This window comes from Macrobrachium nipponense, chromosome 31 (genome assembly GCF_015104395.2).
Source record: "Macrobrachium nipponense isolate FS-2020 chromosome 31, ASM1510439v2, whole genome shotgun sequence".
Taxonomy (NCBI): domain Eukaryota; kingdom Metazoa; phylum Arthropoda; class Malacostraca; order Decapoda; family Palaemonidae; genus Macrobrachium; species Macrobrachium nipponense.
The window spans coordinates 1864707-1885770 of record NC_061093.1 but is presented as its reverse complement, the minus strand read 5'-3'; the positions used below and the strand labels follow the sequence as shown (position 1 = coordinate 1885770).

General features: G+C 38.4%; 1 long non-coding RNA gene across 1 annotated transcript in view; it reads left to right on the top strand.

Moving 5' to 3' along the window:
• Positions 1-21064, top strand: part of LOC135206606 (uncharacterized) — a 281540-nt gene that overhangs the window by 249249 nt on the left and 11227 nt on the right. The window contains exon 3 of the long non-coding RNA XR_010312798.1: positions 2415-2593. This is a non-coding gene — a long non-coding RNA (uncharacterized LOC135206606). The remainder of the gene's footprint in view (positions 1-2414; positions 2594-21064) is intronic.

Here is a 21064-nt window from a genome sequence, read left to right as displayed (position 1 = left end):
TTGCATAACTAATCTTGAGTATTATAAAACCAATTTAAGAGTTGGTTGGGGCAACTAGCGAGAGAACGGAAGCCCGAACGGAAGTCAAGGGGGAACTGAAGGAAAACATGATCTTGAGCAAAAGAGAGAAGTTTGTGTGTAAGACATAAAGTTTTATTACTAGTCCATAAAGAAGGTTCCGCTTTACCTTATAAGTTAGAAGGTCCTTTTTCAATTTTAGAGAAGAGGGGAAATATACATTATAGAATTAATGTGGGTAAGAGTAGAGCAAAAACAATAAATGTAAATTTGCCCTTGGTAATTGTGTCCCAGAAAGAGAAATTAGTTATGAGAAAGACGCAAGTGGTGTCTTAGACTTTCAGAGTTTTAATCAGAGTTCAGAAAACGGAAAAAGTAAGAAGGAAGGATAATGTGATAGCTAATAGCCTCTCTAGAGATTTCTCAGAATGAGTAGCCTAGTGACCGTTTTCTGTTTTGGCATGAGTGGTTGAGTGAATGAAGTATTAAAGCTTTATGCAGAATTGTTTCCTTGCTGTTTAATTCTTGCTTCTCTTTAGAAAAATAAAATCAGTCGATTTCATTTTTTTCTCTTTTGGGGGGGACGTGTCAAGGTAATTGCTTTATAGCATAGGAAGATAAAGGAAAGGAAAACGCATCTTCGAAAAATTCTGCAATAAGGAGGCTTTCACGCCCGTGTTGGAGGCGCCTGTTATCGCGGTTGTACTGGAATCGTCGGGCGTGTTGTGGAGCGCTACACGCGCATAAGTGTCGGGAGAAAACGCAGCGAAATATGATGCAATATTCCGTCGAGAGTCTTCTAAGAAGTTCTAGTAATCTCGGGAGCGTGTGACGTTCGCCGTAGGCTCTGCCCCCTGAGTGCCGTATAAATACGACTGTCGAAGTAGGAGAAAGCAGAGATCATAAAAGAGAGATCACCAGTTAGAAACAGAGAGATATCCTCAGTAAGAGCCACAGTTCAAATTATCAGTGAGAGATCAGCAGCAGCAGAGATTATCCGTGAGAGATAAGAGAGAAAGGGACCGACGAAGGATCAGAAGAAAAGTTGCTCGAGAGTTGGTTGGATTTTGGTCAAGCCATCTTCAGGAGTGGACGACCGAGTTATCTCGACGTTGAGCAGACTTCAGAGAAGAAAATGTCCTGCTAGAGGTTTTGGGGAGTTCCTGACTTTCAAGTATCGAGAGTAGACTTTATTTTCTGCAATACGGAGTCAAGAGGACGTCTGCAATCGCCGTTCTCCTTTTGTGAAGCCATCGCTTCGAGTCGCTAAACTAAGCAGCAAGTATTTGAATTACCTCACTGTTCCCCCAGTTCATGCAGTGTGAGATTTTGCCTTTTTTATGTAAATAGGAGATACCATTCTGCATTTACCTTTGTTAGTAAGCTTGTTAATAAACCTTTGTTGTGTTAGTGTTTCTTTCTATATTCGTATCCCCAGTTTCAACTGTTGTTGTTGAAATATTATTTTTTTTTATTTATTTCATATCAAACCTGAAGCGGACCCTCTCGCTTAGAGGCCGTAACAAGTGTGAAGGCACAAATTTTGTATAGGAGTGTACCTTTATAGCATAAAGGTATATATTGTCAGTGTCTGTCATTTTATAGGGCTTTTGGTCCAGGCACAGGGGTCCCCTCATGCCACTTCTGTTTCATTCTGGCTGAATTGAAGCATTTTTGTTTTCTACGCAAGGCTGCTCTTTACTTCATATGTATGAGAGCCTTGCTCCCTGAATGGAATCCAGAAACCTTAAGCTCAATTGACTGAGCGGATTTTTATTCCAGTTGCACTACACTACCCACCATCCTCTTCTTAAAGTGGGAATCAGCTAACTTTAACAGTAGTAAGATTCACCTCAAATGATATAAATTTTCATAATAAAATTGATTATATTTTGATACTTACCCACTGTTAAGTAGACCCCACCTAGCCTCCCCACAACTTGGTGGGCTGCCTGAAGGAGAATTCTAACGAGCTAAAACATTCGAAACACACCTGGTGGAGAACAGGTGAACTAGACAGTCATCCGGCAGCCATTAGATTTTTGTTTTGAATGTCGATTCACCTAATCGGCGCAGAGATATAAGCGAATTTAACAGTAAGCAAGTATCCAAATACTATAAAATTTTATTATGAAGATTTGTATACATAATACTCCCTATATACTTATTGTTCAACATGTACATTGTGCATCTGTTTAATCAGTTATTGTAAACTGGTATTTTTAGATTAATACAGCTCCATAGTGGTGAAGAAATTCAGTAAATATACAGTAAGTGGTTTAACAGAATTTATCATTTGTTACCTCAAATGAGTTGGTAATGTGAAGTATAGAGTCTTGTCTGTATGTTGTATTATATTGTATTGAATTTGAAAATCTTAATTTATTTCTTTTCAGTGATGCATGGACAGTTATATGCAGTTGCATCAGGTCTGTTTGCAGCAATAGCTAGTCTCTGTGGAAAATATGCTATGGCCTCTTCTGAAGCACAGTACCTTTGTGAATCAATGTTATTAGCATTAAGTCAAGATGACGACCTTAAACAAACCAATTTTGTTGAATCAAGCTGCAATGAGGTACGTACGGCAATGCCATTCCAGTACTGAAATGTATTTTAAGTCAAATATATAAGTGTTCCCAAAGAAAATGCAATCCAGTACTTACAAATGCTTTGTTCCTAGAAGAATACAAGCTTTTGGGCCTGCTACAAGCCTTTATATGAACTTTCTTATGGCAAAATCTAATTAGTTCATTGAAGCTTGGTAGCAAGGTAGTTAATGGGTGACAGGTGAGTTAGATTTTGGGGAACCACCAACTCATTTGGTAAAGTGTCTACTTTTATTTTGGCTGACTTGCTGATAAGACATCTAGCACTTTGCTCATCTTGGGTGTTTTTAAAGCATTCTAAGGATTTTACTGATTGAATAGTTGATGAATTGGCTTGTTTTGCAAGGGGGGGGGGCTGGCTTTGGGTTTGATTGTGGTCAGATGGTGCACATAATTCCCCAGCTAGTAAGAGTAATGAGCATAGACATCCAGAATGTTAATTGTGTGTTAGGTTTGTGTTCTCTGTATATTTATCCTCTCATTCTTACTGTTCTGAAATTTAGAAACTGAAATATCTGAAAGTAAAATATATCAGTCACACATATACAGTGCCCCTGGTTTTACGTGGTTCACGTTTCCATGGCCCACTTTGTTTGTGGATTTTTGTGGAACATATTCACTTTTCTGCGGGCAATTTTCACTAATTCGTGGATAGTATTTCTATAGGCTGTATATATCTAAAATTATCACTAAATGTAAATCTGGGAATAAAAATAAAGAATTTTACTATACACTTTATTTCACGAAATTTGTACATATTTTCCTAACGTATAGTTTACAAAGTAAACTGAAATTTGTACAGACAGTCCCTGGTTATTGGTGGGGCTTCTGTTTCTGGGGGTGTGCTGTTAAGCGAAAACCGCCATTAACCAAAACTCAGTGATCTATGGTGCTTATGGTGCCATAAATCGCCGATTTTATGGCGCTAGACAAGCTCCATAAAACCGGGATTGCCAGTAACCGAGTCTGCCAGTAACTGGGGTGGGACTGCCTGTACATGTAGTAGTACTAGAAGTACAGTACAGTATTTTCCTAACTTACATTATATACAAAGTACGACTACTAGTGCATACTGCTAATACGTGAACCGAAATTTGTACATATATTTAACCTGCAGAGTAAAAAGTAAGCTGAAATTTGGAAATTTGTGCATATTACTTACTATGTATTTTCCTTACCTATAGCAGTACATACTATGCAAAGTAAGCTTTACAGTAAACAACCTTCAGTAATGACAGCACAGCAAAGCAGATAAGTTACATCTATGTAGTAGTAGTACTATGTATCCTCTTCTGCTTCTTCCACCACCTGCACTTCAAGGGGCCTTCGAGAGGGCTTTTTGGAGGGGGCCCTTCTTCTTCTGTTAGAAGAACGTAGTGATAGGCAGCTGCTGTTATTGTTTCTTCTTGCTAACTTGGAAGCTAACATAGGGTGCCATTACCCCTTAAATTGCACTCACAGATTTCAAAGTGCGTCATATGGTTATCAAGGGATAAAAATCTATTCCCCCACCTTCTTGAGCATTCTCAAAAATTCAGACAGAACTCCAAAGACAGGCCCTCATCCTCCTCCACTTTGTCCCCAACCTGGAATAGATACAAATAAATACTATATGCACAGTGATCCTCAAATATGATGCGACAGGATTCTTTTTGTTTCGGCTAGATTCTCAGACTCAACGTGACATTGCCAATTAGTGTTTTATAAGGTTAGTGGTGCCACCAATGACAGTGCACTCAACATGTTCCTCGGGCTGGTCAACATAACTACCTCTGCAGCATTATAACAGTAAACCTAATAAGCTCGAACAGTCATAACAAAATTTTCAAAATATGTAGGAATGTGAATTACAACAGGTTTTTATAATGTTGAGGTTTTAGGCTGTGTTTAAGCTGCCTGTATGTTGCAAAATGATATATAGGCCTAAAAAATTATCTAATCCTTCTGAATTTATTTGTAGAGATTGCCTGTTTTTTTAAGGAATGAAAGATGATGATGATTTTTGAATTATATGTAGAAGATGGCTGTTAATCAAAATATCTCTTGAGCGCTAGTAATATCACAGCATATGGAACACTTGTATTTTAACTGGCTTAAAATATTTTCTTAAAAGTCCCGCTCGCTTTTTGTGTATAATTAATTCTTCCATAAGGTAACTTGTAGTGCAAGAATGTGTAGAGATAACCTCCTTTTCTTTCTGGCCAAAGATTATTAATATAGAAATGTGAATGCTAAGTGTGGATCAACAAAAAACGATAAAGGGGGGGGGGGGGGGGGGGCTAGTGTTCTGATGCATCATTTTGAGAAAGCTAGGATGTTGCATGCTAATTTAAGTAAGAAAAGGCCAACAATAAGTGCTGCTCTTAGTGATTGCAAGGCCAACAGAGGCTGGTGTGAGAAATTCAGAAAGTGTACGGGCATCCGTAGTGTTGTATGGCATGGGTAAGGCTGCAAGCTCAGATAAACAAGCCACCGAAGAATTTGTTCAGGAATTCAAGGAGTATCTTGAAGCTGAAGGATTCCTCCCACAACAGGTCTTCAGTTGTGATGAGTCAGCCTGTTTTGAAAAAAAATGCCAAAACAAACCTACATCATGCAGAAAAGGAAAGCCCATTGTCAGGGCACAAGCCTATGAAAGACATGCTAACTCTCTTGTTCTGTGAAATGCCATAGGGGATTTCAAAGTGAGGCCCCTACTTGTGTATCACTGAAACTTCCCAAGTTTCAAGAAAAACATTGTCATATAAAGGATAAGTTGCCTGTGATATGGAAGGCCAATAAAAAGGCATGGGTCATGAGACAAATTCTCACTGAGTGGGTCAATGAAGTGTTTGGCCCAAGTCCGAGTGTGAAAAGATGCCTGCAAGAAAATCGTTGCCCCTCAAGTACCTCTTGATAATGGACAATGCTTCTGCGCATCCTCCTGGCTTGGAAGACCAGCTGTTAGATTAATTTTAAATTCATCCCTGAAGTTCTTGCCCCCTAATACCACTCTCTCATCCAGCCCATCAACCAGCAAATCATCTTGAACTTGAAGAAACTGACATGAAGGCATTATTCCAAAGGGGCTTTTGAAATTACCTCAGACACGAATTGACCTAAGAGAGTTCTGGAAGGAGCACTTCAATATCTTCAACTGCATAAGCCTTATAGTCAAGGCTTGGCAAGGAGTGACTTCCCGGACAATGAACTCTGCTTGGTAAAAATTGTGGCCAGAGTGTTACCTCGAGAAGGATTTCAAGCAGTTTGAGCCTGGCCCCGACAACCCTACACCTTGTAGAGTCTATTGTGTCTCTTGGGAAGTCCATGGGCTTGGATGTGAGTACGAGGATATGGAAGAGCTAGGGATGCCCCCAGGGAGAGGCTAACCACTGAGGAGCTGCAAGACCTTCAGCAGGACCGGCAACAGACGGCAGGTGAGGAATCCGAGGAAGAGGAGGAAAAAAGGGAATACTGTGCCTACTTCAGTGATCAAGAAATGTTTGTGAAGTGGAGGGATTTATAAAGTTTTGTTGAGACACACCATCCTAACAAAGATGTAATCCGTGTGTCTAACATGTTTAATGATGCGTAATGCTTTGTATCATTTTAGGCAGATATTTATGTCTGAAACAAATGTCTCTGGACAGTTTTGATATTCGACAGGGGTCAAGTGACTCAAGCTGGTCACAGTGCCAGTAAAAACGAAATGGGGAAGTAACCCTAGACTGCCACTAAAAAATGTAGAGAAGTAACCCTAGATAAGTACATGATACATTAAGTCCTTCTGGAGGGGATTCCCCTTCCAAACAGTAACCTCTCCTCCTCCTCCCTCTCCCCGCCTCTCCGTCTTCCATACGCTGACAAGTCTTCCATAAAGGTAAGGTTGATGTTAAATGTTCATTATTCATTTCATTATTCATTTAGATTTATTTCTCATTCTTTTCTGTATGCAAAACTTTATTCCCTGTAAAATGTATTTTTTTTTTATATTTTGGGTGGTCTGGAGTGCATTAATACTATTTTACATTTTTCCTTATAGGAATTATTGCTTTAGTTTTTGTACATTTTGGATATCTTAGGATGTCTTGGAATGGATTTTTTTACAAAAAACCGAGGTTCCACTGTATTTAAAATATTCACTAATTATATTTGCATTTTATTTTCCAGAAAAAGTAGACAGGAAAATAAAATGAAAATAAGTAGCAAATATTTTAAATACTGTATACTAATAACAGGCGGCCCGTGGTTAACAGCGCAATCGCTCAGCGGCAAATTGGTTTTACGGCTGTCATAAAAAATATTCTCTAAAAAAATACGGCATTTTAAGGTATTTTACGCCACAATTTTTCAGTTAACAGCGCCGTTAGCGCCGTTTGTCTAAAGAGTTCATACATTTGTAGAAATGCCGTTCAGACCATAAAGGTTATGCAGATTATGTTAACAAATTGTATGGAGAGTTATTACATAGGTATTAGGGTAAAATATATGCCTCAGACGCTGTTCTATGCCGAAAAATCGAGTTACATAAGTGCAAATTTTAGCTATGGATGTGTCGATTTATAATGTTCATGCCTTTATGTTTAAAATGTGTATGAAAATGTATTATGTGTAAGGTATTTTTATTTCTGCACAGAAATATGATACGAAGGCAGCTTTTTGAAACTGCCCTTCATGTTATCAAATACGATGTTTTTTCATGTTCTTTCTTGTGAGCCGCCGCCTGCAACTCTTCCGAAAATATCTAGTTAAAAAACGTGCAAATTAGCGATCGATGTGTCGATTTTATAATGTTCATGCTTTCATGTTTAAAATGTTTATTGCGCCATTGTGGGATACGGCGCCTTTGACTGGTCTAGAGTTTCGAAAGAAGGTGTGCAGCGGCCGTAGGACTTAAAATCGCTTAGCGTCGAAAATCACTTAGCATTAGTGGCCAGGAACGGAACCCCTGCTGCTAACTGAGGCCGCCTGTATGCTCTATCATCCAAAAACACTATGCAGTAATATAATTTTCAAATGCATCTTACATTATACCCTTAGAGAGAGTGAGTGAGTCGAATCTTACACCTGATACTCTCTGTCTGGGGTCCACCTTGAAATGAGCTTAACCCTTAAATGCCGAAGCGGTATTTTGTTTTAATAATCATCTCCCGTATGCCGGTGGGGTTCAGGAGTGAGCGCCGAAGCGGAAAAAATGTTTTCTTTTAAAAAAATCACAGCACGCTTAGTTTTCAAGATTAAGAGTTCATTTTTGGCTCCCATTTTTGTCATTGCCTGAAGTTTAGTAATGCAAACCCATTCAGAAAAATAAAAACAAAAAAAAAATATCATTATCATAGATTTAAAGAATATTGGGATATATGACAGCGCGAAAAAAATTTCATATATAATTGTATACAAATCGCGCTGTGAGCAAAACAATTAAAGCTAATGAGTTCATTTTTTTCTTTGTATTTTACACTAAATTACGATCATTTTGGTATATAACACATTGTAAAACAATCAAAGCAACACAGAGAAAATATTATCACAAAATGATGCATGAATTCGTAACATGCGGATGTAAAAAAAATGTTTTTTTCAAAAATTCACCATAAATCAAAATATTGTTCTAGAGACTTCCAATTTGTTTCAAAGGAAGATAAATGATTGCATATTACTAGACTTTAAGATTTTTAGCTTTACAATTGTATTTTTTTACCATTTCGGTCGAGTTAAAGTTGACCGAATGTCAAATTTTTTTATTTATCGTTATTTATATGCAAATATTTCAAAAATGAGAAAATCTACGACCTTCAATTATTTTTTGTTGTATTCTACATGAAATTGCGCACATTTTCATATAAAAAAACTCTAGGAAACGCTAATATTAAATGGAGCAAATATTACGAGAATGCGACTTAAGCATTTCAGAGATTTGCGGCGGAGAATCCGCGCGCGGAGGGAAGGAAAGTTTTTTTTTTCAAAAATTCAACATAAATCGAAATATTGTGTTAGAGACTTTGAATGTGTTTCAAAATGAAGATAAATAATTGAAATAATTACTAGACTGTAAGAGTTTTAGCTTACAATTGCGTTTTTTCAAACAATTTCGTAGAGTCAAAGTTGACCGAACGTCGATTTTTTCTATTTATCGTAATTTATATGCAAATATTTCGAAAATGAGAAAAGCTATGACCTTCAATTATTTTTGTTGTATTCCACATAAAATTGCGCACATTTCATATACGTATACAACTTTATGAAACGGCTAATATGAAACAGAGTGAATATTAACGAGAATGAGACTAAGCATTTCGGAGATTTGCGGCAGAGAATCCGCCGCGCGGAGGGAAAGGCAAAGTTTTTTTAAAAATTCACACCTAATCGAAATATTGTGCTAGAGATTTCGAATTAGTTTCAAAATGAAGATAATGATTGAAGATTACTAGCTGTAAGAGTTTTTAGCTTACATTTGCATTTTTCGACCATTTCGGTAGAGTCAAAGTTGACAGAACGTCGATTACTCTATATAACAGCTAATATGAAACGGAGCCCAATTATTACAGAATGTGATGTAAGCATTTCGGAGATTTGTGGCGGAGAATCCGCGCGCGGAGGGAAGGAAAAAGTTTGTCAAAATTGGACCATAAATCCAAGTGTTGTGCTAGACTTTGAATTTGTTTCAAAATGAAGATAATGATGATTGAATATTACTAGACTGTAAGAGTTTTAGCTTACAATTGCGTTTTTTACCATTTCAGTAGTCAAAGTTGACCGAACGTCGATTTTTTTTCTATTTATTGTGATTTATATGCAAATATTTCAAAAATGAGAAAAGCTACGACCTTCAATTATTTTTTTTTGTATTCTACATGAAATTGTGCACATTTTCATATATAACACTCTATATAACGGCTAATATGATATGGAACAAATATTACGAGAATGTGACTAAGCATTCGGAGATTTGTGGCGGAGAATCCGCGAGCGGAGGGAAGGAAAAGTTTGGTAAAAAATTCAACATAAATCTAAATATTGTGCTAGAGACTTCGAATTTGTTTCAAATTAAAGACAAAGGATTGAATATTAGTAGATTGTAAGAGTTTTAGCTTACAATTGTATTTTTCGACCATTTCGGTAAGGTCAAAGTTGACTGAACGTCGATTTTTTTTCTATTTATCGTGATTTATATGCAAATATTTCAAAAATGAGAAAAGTTACAAACCTTCAATTATTCATTGTTGTATTTCTACATGAAATTGCGCACATTTTCATATATAAAACTCTATATAACAGCTAATATGAAATGGAGCAAATATTACGAGAATGTGACATAAGCATTTCGAGGTTTGCGGCGGAGAATTGTGCACAGAGGGAAGAAAAAGTTTTTTTTCAGAAATTCACCATAAATCTAAATATTGTGTTAGAGACTTTGAATTTGTTTCAAAATGAAGATAAATGATTGAATATTACTAGAATGTTATTTTTGCTACCCAAATATATATAGTATATATATATATATTATATATATATATCTATATATATATATCTATATATATATATTTTAGTATATATTATATCTATATATATAATATATATAATTATATATAGTATATATATTATATTATATATATATATATATATATATATATATATATTTATATAAATATATAAATATATTATCCCTAAAAAATAATTATATTGTATATATATATATATTATATATATTATATTATATTTATATTTTATATCATATTACTGGACATATATATTACATATATATATATACAATATATATATATATATATAATATATATATATATATATATTATATATAATATATATATATATATAGGAAGATATCTAATATAGATTATATATATATACATATAATATATATATATATATATAATAATATATTATATATATAATATATATATTATATAATATTGATATATAATATAGATATTATATTTTATAAATATATAAATATATATATAAATATATATATATATATATATATCATATTTATATCAAATATATAAATTATATATATAAAACTATAATATTTCATATATATATACATATCATATTATATACTTATATATAGAATAATTATATACATATTATATATATATATATATAACATATGATATTTGATATCTTATATATGAATTATATATATATCTATATCTGATTATAGAATATAATAATCTATAATAATATCTTATTATATATCGAATATATTACAATATAAATATCTATATCTCTCTAGAATATCCACTATCTATAATATATATATATATATATAGTAGATTACATTCGCTATATTATATTATATAATATTATATATAATATTATTATCTTATTACATATATATATATATTATATCTATAATATAGTACTATATATAATATTATTATATAATATACTCATATATAGATATATATATATATAATATATATAATTATATATATATATATATATATATCTATTATATATTATATATTTAATTTTTCAATTCTGGTACGAATACATAACTAAAAGGAATGCAGGTGAAAAGTTTCTTTTTGCATAAAATGAAATAACATATAAAATACATCAATAGATACAGATATAGAAAAACTTGTAATAAATATAAAACTAATATAAAATAAATGCAGAATACTCATTCGTAATCCTGACTCTTCGTACTATTCTTGAGTTTCTCCTTCCTCCATTGAAGAGTCTTGCATTTTTTTCCTCTCGACATGACGAGGTAAAGGTGGAGGAGGGAGACGCGCGCCCTTACTGCTGATGGGCTGCCGCCCTTCGCAGCCCCGTGTGCCCTCCGCTGTCGGTAACTCAGGCGCACTCCATAAAAGACCGCATTTTGGTATTTGCGGTCACACCTCCCCGAACCTGCAAAGAGCTATTTTGCAGGTGGGACAGAAGAACCGGGTGTGTCTCCTTCTGCCATTCATATGGCACACCCGGCACCGTTTCTGCCTGCGCCCTTGTAGGAGCTCCAGTGTGTGATCCCCTGGCTGCAGCCGACACACAGGGTCTGCTATCTGGCGGCAGCATGGGCGGCGGCAGCAGGGGCGGCGGCGGCAGCAGGGGCGGCGGCGGCAGCAGGGGCGGCGGCGGCAGCAGGGCGGCGGCGGCAGCAGGGGCGGCGGCGGCAGCATGGGGCGGCGGCAGCCGGGGCGGCGGCAGCTGGGTCGGCGGCAGCAGCGTAGGAGCAGGACGACCGAAGTTGGCCCTCCTAACGTCTGCCCTTTCCTCTAGGGCAGATCTTGCAGCTTCGGGGCAGGGGCCAGTGATGGAAGGCCACTCATCGGGATTAAAGTTGATGAGGGCATTCCCGGCTACCTCGAGAAACTGGAAGTGGGACAACCTCCGGAGACTGGGATTATAGTACCCACAGTAGAGGATGTGGGCATTCTGGAGGGCCAACTGAAGAATGTATATGAGGAGCTTCTGTGTCCACCTCCTGGTTCTCCTGGGGAAGGGATAATACTGGATGAGTTGATCAAAGAGATCAACTCCTCCCATGTGCCTATTGTAGTGCCCAATGACGGTAGGCTCGCTCAACACGAAACTTATACATAACTCAGCCCTGCCGACGTGTCTTCTTCCGCTGCACGATCTCCTCATGGATGGGCTCATGACTCGTTGTAATCATGGGGACGAGTCGGACACCCCTTCCAACAGATGACGAAGACAGCTCCCTTCCGCCGCCACTCTGTCTCTCCTCTTGCCAGATGTGGCTGGCTAGCGAACCTCTTGAGGACATTCGAGGCCCCACCCCACACACCAACCGAAGGATACCACTGACGTGCACACCTGCTTCGTACAGTTCCTGGGCCAGGGATACCGAGTTATAATAATTATCCATAAACAAGTGGTATCCCTGGTTATGGAAACGATCAGACTGAACACCCAGTGTCACGCAGCATGGAGAAGACCCCGAAATACACCGAGAAGTCATGACTTATCCAGTGTTGGACTCCGTATTAATAAATAGTTTCACTCCATATTTCTTCGGCTTCTTGGAGTTATACACTTTAATGGCTAAGACATCCTTTGTAAGGCATCATCCCCTCATCCAAAGAAAGGTTCTTGCCAGGAACCACGAGAATTTTGCACCGTTCACACGAATGTACTCCAACACTGGGCGGACTAAGATGAGGCGATTGGGGTTATTCCGGGTAATGGCCCTTTGGTTGAAGGCGTTGAAATACCTGTCCAACACCAGGAAACTATCATGGGGCATAACGCTGGGCACATTGGGCGTACTTAAAAAAACATTCTGCCTCCAATATTGCCTGACGTCGGCAGCAGGCATCATACCAAAAAAAATGTGGAGCCCTAAAAAAATGCGCCATGTTGGTGAGGTTGCAGTCCCGCCAGTGATATGACAATGTCGTCCATAGTTTGTCACGGCAGTACCGAGCGTAGTCCGCCGTTTCTGCTACCTGGTATTCCAGCAATTCCCGCGTAAGGAACAGAGCAGTGAGAGGACACAGGTACGGTAAGCCCAGGTGCTACTGTGAATGGGTGCATGTTAGGTGGGGTGGGGTCCTTCGACCACCCCTTGTCGCTCTCGGACAACTGACCTTCACCTTGGCTGGCGCGACGCTCCGACCTTCTACGTGCCCGTGTGCGAGCACACGCACGTGCTCCGGGCACGGTTTTTGCACTCGAAGCCCCCCCACTGGCCCATCTCCGTCACTTAGGCCCTCGCTTTCTGTGTCGTCATCGGCACCCAAAACTAGACGACGTATCTCCTCCTCCTGAGATTCCCCCTCATACGCACTAAAACCACAAAATTTTAGCTCACTTTTGGGATGTGACCCTCGAACGGACATTGGGGGGCAAATATTCATCATCACTAACATCGGAGTGATGTCCTTGTCACTAGATGACCAACCGCCATCAAAATGAGGACTTGCGACATGCTCCCGATCGAGCTCTAATAAGTAGTCGTCAAGTGTCCTTTGGTTCGGGCCTCCCAAATGTCTACGAATGCCCCCAAGGACACCACAATGCTTCCTAGGGGTTACTAAAGGCACACGAGACACACGTTGTGGTCTGAGCACTTTCGTCCACACGAGGCCGCACGGAACGGCGTTGAGGCGAGAGGTCATCTTGGGTACTTGGTCCCTCGCCAGGCATCCCAAGAAATCCAAAATACGTCTCACACAATTCCCTCACCCCGACGGATAAAAACGCGCCTTTCGCGCTCCATATGTCGTTAAGACATCTCTATGTACGTCTTGTACCACCACAAATACTCAAACTTGCAAAAGTTTGGCAAAACACGATTGCGGCAAAAAGATCGCTCTCGGACGATGTGTTGCTGATGCTGGCTGATACGAGAAGGAGGCATTTCGCGCAAGCGCACCTGGGTCACGCTGGTAAACAAAACAATAGCTTGATCCGTGAACTCCCAGCATCCCCAAGACTTGTGATTCAAAAGTTTTCAAGCCTAGTAGGCCTATAAGTATTTTTCCGTGAATTTAAAAAAAAAACTTTTTTTTATCGACGTATCATACGTCCAATCGGCACCTGAGACAATTTTTATTGACGTTTAATACGTCCAATCGGCGTTAAAGGGTTAACAAATACACTGTAAATCATAATAAAGTACAGTGGTCCCCCGTATTTGCAAGGGATGCGTATCAGACCACCCCGTGAATAGTTAGAACTCGCGAATGTTTGGAACCCCAATAAAAATGCTAAAAACAGCCTATTTTGTTAGTTAAAACTCAAGAAAACCCACTAAGGATTTTCATACTTGGTTTTTTAATAGTTGTTTTTATCACAAAAGTGCATTTTATGATGAAATTGATAAAAAACCAGGAATTTGTGGATATTTCTCATAGAATAACACCGCGAATGTGCAAACCATTTTCCGCGAATAATGCAGGGAAATGTTCCCGAGAGAAATCCGCAAGTGTGTGAGTCCGTAAATCCGGAGAACGCGAATACGGGGTTCCACTGTACACTGTAACTGATTGTTATTGTAAAAATTAGTTTGTATATATAGTCACAAACAGTAAAAAATACAGTAAATAGTTTTACTCTATTGAAAAAAGCAAATTAGTACCTGGCGTGTCTTCTCGCTGACAGACTTCGTCAGCTCTTCCAAATCCTGGTCTGTCACGGGGTCAGAGTGGATATCAGTAAGGGTTCCTACTTCATCCTCGTTGAGTCATCGAAGCCTACTTCATCAAGCTGCCTAGCTAATTCGACTGCATTCCCAATGGTTGAATGTTGGATTATAATTATGGGACTTACCCAGTAATTATATAGCTAAGAGTTTTACTCTCCCGGCAATTAAATTCCAAAATTCGATTAGCAGGTTGCGCTAATTTTCTGTTTTGTTTTGGCTAGGTAACAATGACCCCGACCACTTTCAGGGTAAGAGAGGAAGCACTTGCAAAGAGCTCAGTTTATTTTCTGCCAGCTGATGGCTACAGACTGGTTGTCAGCTGTAGTTAATTTTGGAATTCATGACTTTTTTTTTTTTTTTTCTTTTCTTTTTTTCTTGGTATTAGGTGAAGTATTAATTGCGTTGTTTTAGCCGACTCAGCGTTATTATTTAGATTTAGGTTCTTTGAAGAATTAGATAGTTTTGGGCTTGTTTACCAACTTTTCTCACTTTTTCCAACATGTCGGACAATAGTGTGTTACATTAGGTACTGTGTGAATGGTTGTAAAAGTAAGTTGATCAAGGAGTCTTACGATACTCATTCTTTGTGTCAGTGAATTTGAAATGTAATGAGTGTCATGATTGGGATGAGAGAACATGAAGGAACTTAGATTCTTATTTAAGAAAATTAGATAGAGATGCAGTGTTAGTGGAAGAGGCAGCTGTTCGTCCCCCCCATCGACTCATAGGCAAAGGTCACTGGCACTCCCCAGAACATGGGAGGAGTCAAACCAGAGCCCCAGGGAGGTTGGTGGAGTCTGCCCACGAGCAGCCGTTTCCTCAGTGCAACCTGTTGTAGTTTCCCAGGTTGCAACGGTGAAACCCAGACAAGGTGTCTCTATGGAAGGGCATAATTTGCCCAGTGCCAAAGATTACTCTCCATGTCGTCGTTGTCAGTGGCGCTCTAGCAGTAAGTCTCAGCCTCTTAAGAGGTCCTCTACGGACGTAACTACGCCTCCTGCAGTTCCTGCTAAGATGTCAAAGGTACCGCGGCCTTCTAGCAGCCACTGGGACTTTCCAGAGCAATTTTCTTCTGATTGCTTCTCAGAAGTGGATGCTCATCCAGTGCCCAAGGCTTGTCGTAGTTCGACTGCTCCACAAGTCTCAGTACTGTAGATTTCTGCTCCTTTTGCAGCTTCCAAGGAGTCCACGACGTCGGAAGCAGTCAGCAAACATTGGTGCCAGAATCCTCTACTGTCAACAAGCGCCATGTAGCGCCCTCTTGTTGGTTTAGGAGTCACAGTAAGGTGCAGTTGTGCCCGAGCGCCCATCGGACTCTCCTCCAATAGCTCTGTGCTGCTTCTTCAGAACTGGATCCTATTCAACTGAAACTAGATAGCAATCTAGCTTTAATAGTAAAGCTCCCACAACGTCTCAAGCGCCTGCTACGGCTCAGGTGCCAGTAGTGGCTAGGACTCTTCAAGTGCCAATGGGCTCGGAACACCCTCAAGGTGCAGAACCTGCCCAGGCGCCCATAGTAGCTACACCCTCTTGACAAGAGAATGCCTTGACAGAGTCACTGCTTCAACATGGAACATCATTTTTGTGTTGAATCCCTGTGACAGGTAAGAGGGCTCTTGAACTGAGGAATAATTTTTATTCAGTTCAACTAAATTTCTCTCATACTTTTTCTATTTCTTATTATTACCTCAACCTCCTTCAAATTTTACCAACTGTCTCTCACCTTGCTATCCAACCTCTCGTCCTCCTTTCACTGTCTAGATTTCTGGGAAGGGATACCATTGCTGGGATTGGAGTTATTTTCAAAACCAATTGTGGGAGTTCTGGTGGTCTAGCCAACTACCGTATAGTGTTCAAACCATAGGAATGTCAGTATCTTTTTATTGGTATGCGGAACTATCTCAGTGCCAAATTGGCCCTCGGATTCCAGGGGTGGGCTGGTTTTTATGAGATAGGACTCTCGGCATTCTGTCCGGTTTGCCTGCCACTATGATTTAAGTGGGGATGATTGTATTCCGGAAATACTCTCGGTCCTATCAAGTGGGTTGGCTTACACTTGAGCCACTCTAATCATAGTGGTACCATCCCTTTGGGGTAGGGTAGGGAGGGAGTTTTGGGAGTCAGCTCTCATTTTTGTTATTGGCGGAGAAATTAATTCCACGGAAGTCTAATGGGTCTTGTTAGGATGTTAGACAGTCTAAAATACTTTTCTTTCCCTAATTTCCCCCCAAAATTTTTTTTCCATTTATTTTTGTTAGATTTTATTATTACTCCCTTCCATCCTCCTCAAAAAAAAAGATAAATAAATAATATTGATGATGTTTCCCCTCCCACCCCTGGATCCTATGGCAAACCCCAGACACTGTTGATGACCTCTGCCAACTTGAGTACGGAAAACCTTGTTGATGACCCAGGCAATAAAAAGGATCACTCCACCATAATAAGGTGTCCAGTGTTATCACACCGGAACCTTTCTTTTCCGCTTCTACAGGATGCCAGAGGATTAAAGACTCTGGCAATATAAATGAAAATGTAAAAGTTTTAAAGACTCTGGCAGTATGAATGAAAATGTAAGAGTTTTCTATTGTGAGGGCATTGCTCTTAATACAAATTATGACATATATTTAATCTTCTAAGACCTTTTGGAGAGGTAGTTAGAATTAAATCAAAGCTTTCAAAGACATACAAGCTTTTGAGGCTTACATTACATATGCTGGTTCTTCAAGCTAAGGCTGCTTTTTTTAGATATTAGAAATGGTAATTGCTGGACCTTAACTGCCTTGTAAAAAAAAAATTGTATCATAATGAAAATATATTGGATTCAGATTTTGATTTTGTACCTAAGTGCTCTGCCTTGTATGATGAGATTCGGGAAATGTCTCTGAGTATCATACCTGAAACCTATCTGGTATGTGGCCTCATACAAGGAAGGGGGTAATAACATTATCAAGGGCTATGAGATACGAAAGGTTCAACTTACGAAAACTCGAGATACGAAAGCCAATACGAAAATTTTAACGGCTCTACATACGAAAAGTTTCAAGATACGAAAGGTTTCTGAAAGTCCGAGATTCGCCCGGATAACAATTTTGAAACTCGCGCCGTGCGCCGCCATCTTAGTACTAGGAGACTAGCCACCATCCTCCTGCTCTCCCATTGGTTCCTGATGCTAGTCGCACCAATGAGATCCTTCTCTCGTATTGGCCAGCGTCCTCCCTTCATGCATCTGCTATGTACATGTGGTGGCGTGCCTTGGCCACTCGGTACCAGCATTGTTATAGTACGCACGCGGTATTCGTTTTCGGGATCGTCAATGTGTTTTTAAAAAAAAAAAGTGACCAAGATCTCTCATATGGGATAAGTGATCAAGGTCTCTCTCATGGGATAACTGGAAAACTTTGCAAGGTTGGTAGAATCTCCACTCCCTGCTGAACAGAGGGTGTAGACCAATCATTTACAACATGCATACCAGTACTACGTATAATCAAGGCACTTCAGTTTATGTTGAAGGTCAGCAGCCGAACATTTAGTACCCAAATCAGTTTGCAGAGAGAGCATTTGGTTGAACAGGGTTTTGGTGGACACCAGGGCCAACATTCATGAGGTGCAAAAAAAGAACCAAGTGATAAAAAACAGAAAGTTGAAATTCTGTAAAAAAAAAAAAAAAAAAAAGTTAAAAAAAAAGTTAAAAATCAAAAAAAGAAAAAAAACCCGGCAGAAATTAAAGCCGCTTTGCTTTTTCATAAAGTGCAATCATTTGTAGAAGACGCCCCCCGAAAAGGCTCACACAGGAACATTGTGAAAAGTAGGCAGAAGCAATCTTCCTTGGATAGTTACGTATGTAAAATTTTTTAAAGTGTACGTACGTACATACGTATCTGCCGTTTGTCCTCCTCCTCCTCTGCCGCCACTTTCGGAGATAGCCTCACTCGAAAGGTTTATCTTTCACATCTTATGTACAGTATATTTCTTGTTACCATTTACACTAATATACACTTTATTTACAGGTTATATTTTGCATTTTTTTATTAATTTAGGTATTGAATGGTCCAAATTGTCGTAGTATTTTCATTGTTGATAGGTCAATTTAGCTTTATTATGAAATTTACTGGGGTGTTTTTAGAGGGCAGAAACAGATTAGCCATTTTACATGTAACATGTGGTCCAAGATACGAAAACCTCATGATACGAAGGGCGCCTCGGAACGGATTAATTTCGTATCTCGGGGTACTACTGTAATTATACATCCTCTTCCTCTGTTAATATTCAGACTGTCTTTCCCTACCACTCCCTCACCTTGTAAATGTGAATAATTTATTGTGGTGATCTCTATGAGTTTTCAGAAGAGGCCATACTTAAGAGATTCCCTCCTATGGTTTTCGAAGTTAAAAACTAAAAGGAAATAGCAATGCCATCTTAATGGTGTTTTACACACCCTATCTTCCTGACTATATCAAATTAGACATTTAAACATCCATGTAAAAAAATTTCACCCAAGGCCCATGGAGTGTTATAAGTGGTATGATTTTGGCCATGTCAATGTCAGATGCATCAATAAGAAAAGGTGTTTGATCTGCTCAGATTTTCCATGTCCCTCTCTTCAGAATGCATAAAAGGGAAATTTTGTTTCAATTGTAAGGGAGCTTATTCTCCGAACTCTAAACAATGTCCCCAATATAAACTGGAACAGGCTGTTGTGAACAGCTAATAATGAGCATACGCATTACCTTTGGATCAGCCAGGAAAAAACTCAAGGGAAATAACAATACCAGAGGAACAAATTATTCAAGTATTTTATCCAGTCCATGTGATTTGACTGATGGTTCAAAAAGGTGCTTTCTTCCACAAGACCTAATTTGCAGAATCATGGTCTCTCCAACTCTTCTTCAATGAGTCACCCTGAACCGATTATTTTGTACTAAATGCTACACCTCAATATTCCATTTAGCATAAGTATAATCAGTAGAATAAACAAAAATGTAAAAAGCAATGACACTCAAAACCCTAAAAATAAACAAGAAAAACTCTACTCAAATACAAAACAGATTTGAGATACTCACCACTAAGGAAACTTCCAAAGATATAGAAAATCTCTCCGAAGTAGATATGGTTGATCCTGACCTCAGAACCTAAACCTGAGAGAAAAAAGTGGGTTCTTGAAAATACAACCCCTCCAAATAAGAAAAATCAAATAAGGAAGAATGTTTGGGTTTGTAACCTGAAGAGGTTTCTTCTAATGTTGTCATAAAGGAAGATTTGTTGGTTGAAGTACCAAATTGGCTTGTTGAAGGAACAGGTACATTGTCTCAACTCCCAGTCACTGAATCTGAACTCAATATAATAATAAATGATGCCATTAAACGTATGGTAAAGGTCGAGGCCCACAGAAATCCTTATGATATGCAAGTAGTTGAAAAAAATCCAATTGCCAATGCACCCATCAAAAAAATAAATCCTTTTCCAGTTATACGGCATGACTGGGAAATCAATGGTTTCTCACAAAACATCCGAGAATAAAATTGCCCACAAAAATCTCATGCGAATGCTTTAGATTGCTTCTTATTTGAATTTAATGATGTTATGGAACATGAACATACACAAAATTAATAATCTAATTGATAACAAAATTAATAATCTAATGATAGCTTTGTCAAAAACAAAAATAAAAACCAATATGGTAAACTAAAATAGAAACACCATACTGGTTGTCTGTGTGTTGATCATCTTATAAAGAAGCTTGCAACAGGCACTCATCATCTTGAAAAATTTATGGGAAAACAACCATAACCAAATGATAAAGTAAACCATAATCAAATAAACATCAGGAAATGATATCTAAAGAATCAAAATCTAATAAAAAAAAGTAATGCTAGCTCAGTTAAACAGAAACCCAACTCCAGCAAAAATAGTATACAGAAATAGCACTACCCAGTGGAAATCCATCTCCTTTCCCTAATGTTCAACCATATGTAATTCAGTGGAATATTAATGGTCTTAAAACCTCCCAACATGTAGGAGAAATTCAAAGACTGTTGAAAAATATAACCCCATTGCAATATGCTTACAATATACTAACGAAGTTGTTCCTTCTATAAGGAAATTAATGCGATACCCAGTGAAAATCCATCTCCTTTGCCTTAATGTTTAACCAAACCAAAAGTAATCCAATGGAATATTATTGGTCTAAAACCCACCTACATGTGTAAGTGTTTACATAATAAAAATATGGATGTTAGTCCATATATATAAAAGATTGCTTGCAGGAATGTGATCAGACTAGAGACGCTAAAGATGACGTATACAATAAGTTATGTAGGCT